The sequence below is a fragment of the Lepidochelys kempii genome, chromosome 8 (genome assembly GCF_965140265.1).
Source record: "Lepidochelys kempii isolate rLepKem1 chromosome 8, rLepKem1.hap2, whole genome shotgun sequence".
NCBI lineage: Eukaryota > Metazoa > Chordata > Testudines > Cheloniidae > Lepidochelys > Lepidochelys kempii.
The window spans coordinates 15,322,723-15,335,257 of NC_133263.1; the positions used below are offsets into that span (position 1 = coordinate 15,322,723).

Consider the following 12,535-nt stretch of genomic DNA (forward strand, 5'->3'; position numbering starts at 1 on the left):
ACCCAGCCCTCTGCTTGGCTCCTCCACCCCCCCTACGAACCCAGCCCTGACCCGGCACCCCCACACATACCCAGGCCCTCCACCCCCCACATCCCCATCCCCACCCTGAGCACCAAATGGGAGCTCGTGCACCTGCCCCCCACATTCCCACCTGCACCCCTCCCACCAAATGGGAGCTGCCCAGGTAAGCACTCCATACCCAAACCTCCTGCCCCAACCCTGAGCCCCCTCCCTCATTCTAGCTCCAGGCCAGAGCCTACACCCCAACCCCCAGCCTGCTCCTTCACCCCCAGCCCTGTGCTCAGTGCACTCCCACCCTCAGCTCAGTGCAGAGAGAGAGGAAGAGAATGGCCAGAACTAGGGAGAAGGTAAGTAGGGCCGGGACCTCAGACCAGCAGCGGGTCCGGCAGCCGGGACCCCGGCTGGCAGGAGCTGGCGGACAGAACCCCTGAGCAGCAGTGGGCTGAGCCGCTCAGCCCACTGCCGGTCTGGGGTTCTGGCTGCCAGCCCCTTGCCAGCCAGGATCCCGGCCCTAGGCCCCGCTCAGCCCGCTGCCGGCCTAGGTGAACAGAACCTCAGGCTGGCAGTGGGCTGGCGGCGTAAGATCAACATTTTAATTTAATTTTTAAACGAAGCTTCTTAAACATTTTGAAAACCTGTTTATTTTACAATACAACAATAGTTTAGTTATATAATATATAGATTTATAGAGAGAGACACCTTCTAAAAAACATTAAAATGTATTACCGGCACGTGAAACCTTAAATTAAAGTGAATAAATGAAGACTCAGCACACCACTTCTGAAAGGTTGCCGACCCCTGATCTAGCTCATAATGGTAACAGTAGCCATAGTGGCCCCGACCTGTTTGGTATGACTAGGCCTAGGAAATAAAGATAATTCTCATACAAGCACTCCTTTGTCAGTGTGTGCTCATCTCTGTGTATGTCTTTCACTATCACTAGATTATGAGATCACTACAATCCCAGGTATAGACCACACAGGGGTAAAACCTTGGGGGATCATCACTCCCACAAGACCTTAACCACTGAGAGAAATGTTAGGGGACACAGAACAACTTGAGAGACTTCCAACACCTCACTGCTGCCATCAAAGCTTAATGAAGCCTTTTAGCGCTTCCATTGAGGGCCAGGTCTTCAGGTGGTGTCAATCACCTCCAGTTTATACCAGCTAAGGCTACAGCCCAGACGGAGCTTAGCAGGGATATGGAAAAGCCCTAAAATGCCCTGGCAATAATAGGTTTGCAAAGCTCCATACAGACTCCTGCTCCTTTTCTGAGTTTCCTTTCCTGAGTTTCCTTTCCTAGTGATCACTTGTGTATTTTTGTGTAACAAGGTGAAAGGCTGGTTGAAAGGATGCCTTTTTATCCCATTTGGGTGACAGACTGTTAAAGTGGGTCCCTAGCTCACCCAGGTTCTGTTCAGTTGTTTCCCTTGCGAGGGTTCTGGAGCAGAACAGATTGAAGCATGAACAATTGAAGTGGATTTGGGAATATGGGGATTTGTAAAACATTGATTCTCATCTTTTTGTTTTTAACGTGAAATGTGTTCTGGAAAACCATGCAAGCTGTTTTAGATCCTAAACTGTTAATAGAATGAGTATGAAATTCCTTACTAATATTCTCATCCTTTGAATTTATATAACGCTTACCCACTGGATCCCAAGGTTATTACAAACAATGATGATTTACTCCTCACAAACATCTAGTGATTTAAGGAAGTATGATCCCCAATTGACAATGGGGGACGCTGCGATCACATAGGAACTCTGCGCCAGGACTGGTGATGAAATCCAAATCTGAAACTTAGGCTGTACCAGAGCGCTTACAGATGCACCTGATGATGCAGCTGCACTGATGTAAATTCTCCGGTGGAGCCATTCTAAACCGACGGGCGAGAGCTTTCCTGTCAACAATTAATCCACCCCCCAACGAGTGATGGCAGCTATGTCAGTAGGAGAAGCCTAGGTCAGTGTAACTTATGTCTCTCAGGGTGACTTATTCACACCCCTGAGCGACATACGTTATACCGACATAAGTGGTAGTGTAGACATAGCCCTAATTCTGAGCTTTAACCAATAAGACTATGCTTCCTCATAATTAACTAATGTTCGCGAAGCACTTGGTAGATGAAAACTGCTATATGAGTGTATAAAAATATGACAGTTCCATTTTAAAGGTGAAACTAGACGTGCTAATTAGAATTGGACAACAAATTCCACAATTTTTTTCCGCATGTTTTCATTGAAGTTTTGAACTCTTCAAATACTTTCTGACCATCTGTCATGTTAAAACTGCTGGGGATGGATTTATTCATCCCTTGCACATTAGATTCATTCACATTATCTGAGAGCTCCCCTGGATTTAAATAATACATAGCAAGGAATGAAAGGCCTAACTAACAAGCTGTGAACCTGGTGGGAGATTATATTTCAATCTGCATTAAAGTGCACCTTTGAGCCTTTCACTACTTCTTTTCTGTAATGTAATAAGCTCAAATAAAATGACACGACTGATGATGAGAGAGGTTGTGGCTTTGGAGATGTATGCTTCACGTTTGTGGTTAGCATTTCCCAGGCTGCTCAAAGGTGAACGTAAGTTCAGTGATGTTGTCACTTCTTTGGTAGATTTTGCTAACGCCTTTAAATGGCTGGTAAACGGGTGTAAGAAAGGGGCCTGCAGTGGTTGGAGGATCTGTGTAATGGAAGACTGTAGGGATAGGAGGGCACAAAAAGTTGGCCAAGCCAGTGTTTTCCAAACAGTGGGTTGCTGGAAGGTTCTAAAAGGAACCCGGTCCCAGTGCAGAGGGGAGGCCACGGGACACTGGATCTAGGGTGAGCCACCCCTTCCTCATGACAGAGAGGCAGCTGGGCCAAATTCCAATGAATAGCATTGCAATCTGGTGCATGGGGATCACAGCACCACTCCAGTTTGGCCACTCACTCAATTGGGCACAGGGGACAGCTAGGCCAAACCTGTGAGGCACTGTGACCCTGTGCAGCAGGTCAGAACACCCGAGGCAGGGAATCAGGCCCAGCACTGCAGAACAGTAGCCACTGATGTGAGGTGAGTGTGGGGCGGGTTTGCTCTCCAGCCCACCCACCGCTGGGACTCCCCTCCACACCAGGCTGGGATCAGAGTTGTCATGCCAAGGCCGAGGGTACTGCTGCAGGGACCAGTGGAGGGCAAATGAAGGATGCTGGCCTATGATTTTGCTCCTCCCACAAATTTGAACCTTAGATGGGTTGCAGAAAAAGACAAAATGCAGTTGGTGGGTGATTTTAGGCCACTGAGTCTCAAATTTTTTACTAAGTTTTAACCTGCCTTAGAGCCTGTCTCTGTATTGGTGGTGGATTTAGTTCTAAACGATTGCAGTAGACATCCAAAATCCCTGGACATTCTGACTGTTGCTGTTGCAGTAGACTGAAAATAATTGCTATGGATTAGTTGTGCAGCAGTGACATTTCCAGTCACTTAGGTTTTTCCCTTTATCTTGGGGCTGACTAGAGGATGTCAGTGTGACCAGGTCTAGTCAGCCCCAGGATACTACTAATGCCGGTTTCTTCACCCCGATGTGCATCTCCCGTGGAGACTCGTAGGTAGGTCAGTCTCTGTGCCCATTTGGACCTCTCACCTTTCTTCTGAGGCAAACAGCAAGGGTGCTAACCAAGGCTATTTGTGATGGCAGCTTCTGTGCTGTGAACAGACTGAACTGCAGTGAACAAATCATTTCATGCAGTCAGAGCTATTGGACGGTAATTATTTTCTTTCTCTGCTGACTTGAGGTGGAGTTGAATCAGTAAAGTAGAGATCAACATCTCTGTCTCTCATTTCCAATCCTCTGACCCATGCAGCCCTCTCTGTTATTTTAACTATTGCTTTTAAAAATACAAAGTGTATTTCCTTCCTCCCCTCTCTCCCCCGCATGCCTCTCAGAACTGGCCAAACCATTTTACTCAAGTTTCACAAACATACACACAAAATCACCACTGGGCTGATTGAACCCATTTAAAATTACCATGAAAGGAATGTTTAGGATGAAATGGCCTTCTCCACATTCACTAGTACATTTAAGAATATTATTCTCCTTGACCTTGGACAGGAAGGATAGAAAGAGAAGTTTCCCAGAGATCATGATAGGACAGGGGTGGGCAAATGTTTTGGCCTGAGGGCAACATCGGGGTTCTGAAACTGTATGGAGGGCCGGGTAGGGAAGGCTGTGCCCCCGCAAACAGCCTGGCCCTGCCCCCTATCTGCCCCGTCCCACTTCCCCGCCCCCTGACTGCCCCCCTCAGAACTCAAGACCCATTCAACACCCCCTACTTTTTGTCCCCTGACTGCCCCCTCCCAGGACCCCACACGGTTAACCACCCCCCAGGACCTCAGCCCCTATCCAGCCCCCCCTGCTCCCTGTTCCTTGACTGCTCTGACCCCATCCATACCCCCGCCCCATGACAGGTCCCCTGGGACTCCCACGCCTATCCAACCCCCCCTCCTCATTGTCCCCTGACCGCCCCCTCCCGGGACCCTCCGCCCCTAACCACCCCCCTGGGACTCCACCCCATATCCAACCGCCCCCTGTCCACTGACTGCCCCGACCCCTATCTAGTATCCACACCCCTGCCCCCTGACAGACCTCCCGGGACTCCCCCGCCTATCCAACCGCCCCCTGCTCCCTGTCCCCTGAGAAGATGTTGCCTGAGAAGAGGAATAATGGCTTAAAAATATAACACCACCATGTCCATCACCACACAGTGCTGTGGGCTCCCCAGTGCTGTTGGGCTGCTCCCTGGCTTTGGCAGGACCTGACTCCAATTTTACACCAGTAGGAATCAGGCAATAGCTGTTCTGAAGTCAGCAGAGCTACACTGATGACAAATTTGGCTAAGAAACATCAGAATCAGGCCCAGGGACTTCTCCTTTCCCAAGAATGGTGGTCGCTTCAGTTCTCTTTTCCTGGCACTGGGTGTTTCAGCTCATCCCCTCTCTCTCACTCGCTTGCTTGTCACTTGCCTCCTGATCACTGGACTGAAGTGCATTTCAGTATTTTTAACTGCAGTCCTTCCATTCTTAGTTAAGCTCCATCACAGCTTCAGGTGGGCAGTTTATTTTTGATAAGGGCTATAGCAGCTGTACAAACGTTAGACCAAGGGAGATAGTTACACCAGGATATTGGCAGTTGTGTCTCTCCAGCAAGGCAAATAAAATCCCACCTTGCTCCCTATGCAGCCAGGCTCCACTCCCCCACGTTTGTGCTCTGTCTCTGCTGTCAGTACCCTCTCTCTGCTCTTTCTGTTCTGCCTCTGAGGCTCTTGTGTCTCTCCTCCCACCCTCCATTTAAAGTTAGGCAGTGATGGCTCCTCCCACCCCAAACAGCCACTACAAACTGTAAGTCCCAGAGCATTAGAAAACTGTTCAGAGACTGGCAATAAAGTTAATTGGGAGCTATGCCTTTGATTATACTATTGCAGCATCACCTTCTCTGCCTCTTCTTGCTCAAGCACATGGGTTGTCAGATGGTTTCAGTTATACTGGTCTACAGTACACAATTGTCAGCTTGATTTTCCATACATGAAGGTGCCAAATAATTCAGCTAAAAAGGTCTCTAAGGTGCCACAGTACTCCTTGTTGTTGTTTTTTGCTGATACAGACTAACACGGCTACCAATCTGAAACCTGTCACCAAATAATTCAGGAATACAGTGCTGCTGAACACAAGGAAAATGTGTGTCTTGACTTGGACTCATTGCATTTGCTAGATCTGAGTATCCTTTCACTGCGAACACTTCCACTGACTGGTAAGAGACTGAGAGGTTGGACTGAAAGCTGTTTGGGATACAGACCACATCTAACCTTGTGTTTGTCCAGCACCTAACACAATGGGGCCTTAATTCTGGTCAGGGCCTTTGGGCACTACCTTAATATAAATATTAAAAAATAATTAGAAGAAAGAGTTTGTCTGGTTGTTCCCAAGCAGTCCCTTTCTGGGCACTACCATAGATGAACCCATGTCAATATAAGGGGACTGTTGCCCCCTTACTAACAATCAGTGGGGGTGTTTTAGTTGCTAGCTCCCCGTACTAAAAGGGGGGTCGATGGGAAATCAGGACCCTGAGACTGACAGTCCCCAGGAACAATGGGGAGAGGCCAATGCTCCAGGTCAGCCTGAATGACAGGGCAGGCAGGCTAATCAGGGAGTCAGGAGGCCACGGAGGTCCATGTGAGCTGGACTTGCCTGGGTCAGACAGAGGGGGGCCGAGCTAAGGAGAAAGCAGGGGCCCAAGCTGAGCTGGGGAGCAGAGCTGGGCCAGATCCAGAGGGACCAGAAAAGCAGCCCAGAGAGAGCAGACTCTGTGCTGGGAGCAGAGCTGCAGCCCCAAAGCCAGAGGCACAGCCCAGGGAGAGCAGACTTGCCCTGGGAGCAGAGCTGCAGCAACCAGAGGCAGAGGGGCCAGAGAAGCAGCCCAGGGAGCTGGAGGCAGAGCAGCAGCAACAGCAGTGCAGAGACAGAGCAGTGGAGCTGGGGCTGGAGCAGTCCGGAGCTGGGTGCGGTGAGCAGCTGGGGAGAGCGAGGGGGACCCTGGGCAGCAGGCCCAGCACAGGGTGACGCCTCAGCCAAGAGGCTCTGCAGGCCAGGCTTGGATCGTAACCCCGACAGGGCGGGGGCGACACTGGGAAGAAGGGTCCTACCCCTTAGAGCCTGAGAGCGTGTGGCCCCATCAGAGCAAGTATCCAACCCACAGCATCCCTACAGCACAGCCAGGGCCTGAGCAGAGGCCTGGGACTTACAAGGAGCAGACTGTGAACTGCCCTGACATTCCAGAGACGCTGTTTGTGATGTTCCCTGCCACAGAGCGGGTTGATGTGTTCCCTTTAACCTTTCCCATTTTTCCTTATTCTTTTTAAAATGAATTGTTGATTTAATAACTTGTATTTGCTTTAAATTATATGTTATGGTCAGTGGGTCAGAGAAGTGCCCAGTGCAGAGAGAGTACCCCGGAGTGGGGACACCCTAGCCCCTGTCCTAGGTGACCACAACAGGGTTGGGGGTCGAGCCCCCCAGGAATCCTGGGCCCAGCCTTGTTGGGGTTACGAGGATTCTGCCAGACAGGAGAGTGGAAGGCGAGCCCTCAAGGGCAGGGGGGCCACTGGGTAAAGGAAGTGGAAGCGAGGACTCAAATCCTTTCGCTAGCCCACTTCACCGGGATAGTGCAGAAGCCAGGAAAGTTCTCCACAATAGCGGGACTATTCCCCTGCTTACATCAACACTCAAGCATGACTGAAGGTCATGTTTCTTTTTCTTCTTAAAGTTGCAAGGAAGTGGAAGCTGTCACTAGAGGGAGAGTGCTATGAGAAAGTCTTACCTGGGGCCAGAGCACTGTGTGTTAAAATATGTTGTTGTTTATGCTAGAGTTTTCCTTCTCTCCTATTCCTATATGAATGATGGAAGCAGTGGATGCATGAGTCTCTTTACCTTCAGTGTTAATCCAGCACACTCTCACTATCTATATATTCTGTAAAAAGAAAAGGAGTACTTGTGGCACCTTAGAGACTGACCAATTTATTTGAGCATAAGCTTTCGTGAGCTACACCTCACTTCATCGGATGCATAAATGCACTCCTTTTCTTGTTGCGAATACAGACTAACACAGCTGCTACTCTGAAACCTATATATTCTGTGTGTTTTGTTTAGAGGCTTTTGGTAATTGAGAGTCCCCAGGAGCTTTTGTTTCTTATCAATAGGGGCTTCCGTTTGATGCTACATAGCACTAGGCACGGATAGGCATGAACCAGCAGTTTGATTTATCCTAATGCAGGGGATTCTGGGATAGCTCAGCCAGCTGTATAAGGCCACAGCAATAAAGCTATTCAGTTTGGTGAGAGCTTCTCCTTGCTGTGTATGGCAAAAAACAACAGTTTACCCTCTTGGACTTTTGTATTTCCTTTAGTAATCTATGTACTACTCCCTTGAGGGATTACTGAGAAACTCTCTCTTGGGATTTTGATGGCTGCTTCTACAAAGACAGACCTGAAGGGCCTGTGTGCTCCACTTCACTGCAGGTACTCTGACATCACTTCTGTGTTGAATGTGTTATATAATTACCGGCTCACCGAGGCTAAAAATTGCCAGGAACCACTAGAAATGTAACCTTGGTGTACTGAATGCACTGTAGGAGCATTTCCCATGCTTGGGGTGGTGGGTGAGAGGGGCACAGAGGAGGAAAGGAGCAGTAAGCAGGTAGGGAAAATTGCAGGACCCTGGGTCAGAAATGTTTCTTCCAGCAAGCTGCTACTTCAAGATTTTTCCCATGGTTTTCAATCACCTACAGGCACAAAAACACTAACCCGGTCATGTCTCAGCCCTGGTTTCAGTGACAGTTGAGTCTGTTTTATTTGTTAATTGGCTATGTTGGTGTTTTTATAGCAGGGTGTGTAGTAAATGATCATACTTTTAACTATAATTGTCTGTAGTTTAAATTAGCAATAACATTGCAAAGTGTGTTTAATTCTGTTTTCCCTAGTAGGAGTTACGGATAACTAGTAAATCCCAGATGTATGGGCTTGGTGGGAAACAGATAGCTGTCTGGTAGAATAGTGGCTGACCTTAGGGCACTGACTGATAATACTGTGCTGTTAACCATTCTGAGAGGAGAGCTTTATGGATCACCTTGAGCAAGAGAGAGGGGTAAAAAACGCGTAAGGTAGCCGTACCCTGTGGTGTGACTTTCCCATGTAAAACATTGCATTATAACATCGTAAGGGGAAGAAGCTGCCTTTTCCCTCCTCCCAGTGCTATGTGAGGCCTTGCACAGAGGGGCCAAACAGTCGCCAGATCTGGTGTTTGCTCTTCTTGTTTCTCTGCAGGCAACCTTTTCAGGCCTGGGCCTTGGTTTTCCACCCCTGGCGCTGCACTTAGCTCCCATCCCCCTACAAGCCCTTATTCAGCCTATTTCTCTTATGCGTGTTGGGCCCCTTGTTGCCTTGCCCTGAATGGTGGCAGAGCAATAGAGGCTGGTGAGATCTGGCAGACAAGGCAAAAAAAACCCCAAAACCTATTAACTTTTTAATTTTTTAAAATATATATACAGAAAAAACCAACATAAACTATATGTAAACTTCTCAAAATACATAAACTTTCCCTATATTAACCATTTGCTACCTAAACGCAGCTATACTTGAAATGTAATATGAATGGTTAAAATACAAAGAATTTATTTATATGAAACAATTTACAGACAAAATTTGTTTATAAAAATCCAATTGTTTAAAAGTATTAAGATAAAGAATAGAAGCAAAATTCAGAGGAGGGGAATAGAGAAAGGGAGGGAAGGAATTGCGTAAAGAGGAGAGGAAGGTAAAGGGACGCCCATGCATTCAATAAGATAATTCAGATACTTTCAGGAAGGCATCGCATATTTCTGAGAGCTTTTCTTGGGTATTTCTGTTATGGTGGACAGCTTCTTTCCACGGTGGCCAAGCTAACAATGTCTGTGCTCCAGTCTTCAATTTTTGGTTGCTTTTTGGATTTCTCTATTTGTAGTACTAGTCTTTTGGCAATTCTTAGTGCTCTGCCGAGCCACAGAATTTCAGATTTATTCAGCTTTTAATTAACCTCCATTAGGTTTAAAATTACATGTTTAGCTTGGAACATAATTTGATCTCATAGGAAAAAATGAACTTTGCAATTAAATTCTGCTGCGGATAGGCAAAGCCAATGTATGCAAATGGACAAAGAGTATGCTGGCCCTGAATGTCTCCCCATCTCTCCACTCACACGTGTTGATTGTCTTCAACTCCCATGGATTTCAATGGGTACTGAAGACACTGAGAACCTTGGAGGATTAGGCCCCTATATCTGGCTCAGAATAGGCAAGATAGATCTGTACACGAGACCCACCTTCAGTACCCTCCAGCTGCAGACAGCACATTTTCTTCTGAACTTCAATTTTCCGGTATATGGATCATTTGAGTGTTAGGGTTTCTGCTTCAGTGAGCAGGTGAACTGCAAGTACAACCCAAATGCATTAGATGTATTAATAAACAGAGGCTGCAACTTGGCAAAATCTCTAGCTGTACCTTCCCCAAACACACATGCGGATAACAGGGAAATTTCAATTTCAGTTGACAGTCTTATCCCTCTACGGTCTCTGAGCAGTGTTGGAGAAGGTTAACCCATAACCGAGACATTGCTTGCAATTTACGGGGAACTACCACCTTGGAATGTCCTAACTGGAGGGAAGATATGGACTCCTGTTAATGCTGCTGCATCTTTCATTGACTTTTTGGATGATGGATTTGGGGTTTTCTTTTGCATGATACTTGATAACAACAACAAGTGACACATTTAAAATAGTGTCTCTGTTTCACAAACGCCTTAGCTAAGCATGAAAGCTTTTGCTAGAAAAGGTGTTTGTCTGAAAACCAGCAATGACTCACATCAGCTATTATAACTTATATAGGTACTTTTGTATGGGCCCCAGAGGCTCCCTCAAAAACCAAACTCACTCCTCAGTGTACTATTTCTTGTTCTATTTCAAAATATGTACTGTTCTGCGCTTTGCAACAGCGATGCTTTGCTTCTGGCTTCTACATCCCACAGAGGACAAGTTCCTGTTGATAAATATAGCCATCGGATATTAAAATGTGAGGAGACAGGAGAGGCCTTGCCCAGCTTTTGCCCAAAATAAAGTCAAGGTTTTACAAGGAAATTGCTCCCTCTTTAAGACCATCTTTGATGTAGAAGCCAACCTCAAAAGATAACACTGTAACCAAGAAGAGAAAGCAGGATAGTTTCTCATGAACCACATCACCTGTGATAATTTCCCCACTGTAACTGGAAGAATGCAGTAGAATGTCTTCTACAAGCCTTCATGCTGGGTTCTGAAGAGATTAGTCCTGTTCTCTTTAGTTCACTCTCATTAATGAGTTCTGCTGGAAGATGTTCTGAGCACAGGACTGGAATACAGGAAGTTTTGAATCCTAGGGTAAAATCTTGGACCCTCTGAAGTCAATTGCAAAACTCCCATTGACTTCAACGGGGCCAGGATTTGACCCCTAATCCCTATTCTGACACTGACTCCCTCTGAGGTGTTGAGCAGTCGACTCAATTATGCTTTCTGCCACACTTCCTGTAAAGTACCAAAGCCCTATCTCACAAAGCTGTAGTGAGAATTAATCAATGAATAGCTGTGAAATGTTTTGGAGGATGACAAGGGATCTACAAATATTATTGCTGTGTTGTGGTATTATCAGGAAGTCTGTAGAAAAAAGTGTTATTCATCCCTGGGCATTGCCAGATGATTTAAAAAAATAAAAATAAACCCTTGCTCTTTCATAAAGTCTAAACACATTCTTATCAATTTAACATCTATTTTAACAATGCTAACATACAGGTGAGCCAGACTGGTTTCCATCTATGCATTTGTCAGTGTTCGTTGAGGCCTAGAGGCATAGGTGCCGACTCCATGGGTGCTCCAGGGCAGGAGCACCCACAGGAAAAAATTTGTGGGTGCTCAGCACCCACTGGCAGCCAGCTCCCTCCTTCCCCCAGCACTTGCTGCCTGCCTGCTGCCCCGCCAATCAGTGCCTCCCCTCCCTCCCAGCGCCTACTGCCTGCTGCGATCAGCTGTTCCACGGCGTGCAAGAGGCTCTGGGAAGGAGCGGGAGGAGTGGGGATTGGGCACGCTGGGGGGAGTGGGCGGGGATGGGAAGAGGCGGGGTGGGGACTTGGGGGAAGGGATAGGGTGGAGGCCTGGGGTGGAGTGGGGGGTTGAGCACCCCCGGGGCCCAGAGGAAGCCGGCACCTATGCCTAGGGGCCCTGGCATGAGCTGGCACCTAAGCACCAGTGTCACAGCCTCATAAGAGGTAGGGAAGAGGAGGATGCCACTGCAGACGGTTTGTTAGGTGATTCTTAATTCTGTGTTCAGGGTCTAATCCAATGCCCATTGGCGTCACAGGAAAGAGTCCCGCTGGCTTCAGCAGCCATTAGTTCAGGCCCCTTGAGCCTAGATACCATGGTAATGGACACACTAGAAATTCCTAGGTAGGAAATAGGTTAAAAAGGGATTAGACAAATCCATACTGGAGTAAAACTCCTTGAACATCCCTCCTTAAGTGGAACAAGGATCACGCACTGGCAAACAGATACATCGGTGCTCCCTGATTTATACATTAAAGACCAGGAAATGATCACTGTTCTGTTTGTTACCAGTGACGGTTGGTCTGCTAGGCCTATGTCAAGTATTTTGTGCTTCACACCTCAGTTCAGGAAACACTGTGGTTTGCTCAGCAGAGGTACAGAAGGCAGCAAGTGTTCTCAAAAGTCACACTGGCTCTTCTCATTACTCCTCCACCATTTGCTAGTCTGTCTCCTCCAAAACAAAAAGCTGTGCTGGGAGCTGGGGGAGACACTGAGGGGAACACAATCCTTGTGACTAGGAAACTTCAGGTTCGCGAAAGTCTGATATTAGAGGAAATGCTAAGAAATCTGAATGGAATCCCATCTGCCACATACTTT

The 12,535-nt window shown here is 47.4% G+C and overlaps 1 long non-coding RNA gene across 1 annotated transcript; it reads left to right on the forward strand.

Moving 5' to 3' along the window:
- The first annotated feature begins 4,833 nt into the window (after positions 1-4,833).
- Positions 4,834-8,024, forward strand: LOC140915640 (uncharacterized). Its single transcript, XR_012160227.1, has 2 exons — positions 4,834-5,815; positions 7,967-8,024. It is a non-coding gene; the product is annotated as an uncharacterized lncRNA (long non-coding RNA).
- The last annotated feature ends 4,511 nt before the right edge of the window (positions 8,025-12,535 follow it).